At 42.6% G+C, this 718-nt stretch overlaps 1 pseudogene; it reads right to left on the bottom strand.

The window, feature by feature from the left end:
- Window positions 1-309: 309 nt before the first annotated feature.
- On the bottom strand, window positions 310-428 carry LOC134895321 (5S ribosomal RNA; annotated as a pseudogene).
- Window positions 429-718: the final 290 nt, after the last annotated feature.

The raw sequence follows: 718 nt of genomic DNA, 5'->3' as shown, positions 1-718 counted from the left end.
AATATGGTGTTCCGGTGTGATGACTGATGGGGCATGTGCTTATTAAATTAATTTAGGTACGTCAAATAACCATATCCGGTGAATAATTAAAGTGCATATACCTATAAAGTGCACATATAAAGTGCTAGTGCTGATTACATAAAGTGCATATACCTATAAAGTGCACATATAAAGTGCTAGTGCTGATTAGTCTACTTTAGAGAACTTACCCCATAAATTCGTACTGCAGTGTTCAGTGCTCTATTATATGGGGTTGTGATTCTGTTAACATGGAGTATATACCTTTCTCGGGCAGCTATTTGTTATTGTACTATACAGTACCTGATCTTCCCTGGTGGTGCCCCACACTGGTACTGATCAGGCCCAGCACTGCTTACCTTCCAAGATCGGACGTATTTGGGCATTTCCAGCGTGGTATGACTGTATCGACATTGTACCTTCTTGGTTATAACTCCAAAAGCCACTACAAACTTAATGAAATTTTATCTCTAACAGAGTGCATAGAAGTAGTTTGGGATAGTGAGTGATGTGTGTGGGGGGGGGGAATAGGGAGGGGGGGGGATTGGCAGGTATGGAAGGGGGGGTGTTGGGAAAGGGGAAGCAGCGGGAAAATGTGGGGTATGCGGTGATACAGCTACAAAGAGTACTTTCATTCTTCATAAGAAGGGGGCGATCTCGTAGTTGTCATTGAATCCCTTTGGTTGTAATGTCTGTAACT

The sequence above is a fragment of the Pseudophryne corroboree genome, chromosome 3 (assembly GCF_028390025.1).
Source record: "Pseudophryne corroboree isolate aPseCor3 chromosome 3, aPseCor3.hap2, whole genome shotgun sequence".
NCBI lineage: Eukaryota > Metazoa > Chordata > Amphibia > Anura > Myobatrachidae > Pseudophryne > Pseudophryne corroboree.
This window is presented reverse-complemented; position numbering and strand designations above follow the sequence as displayed.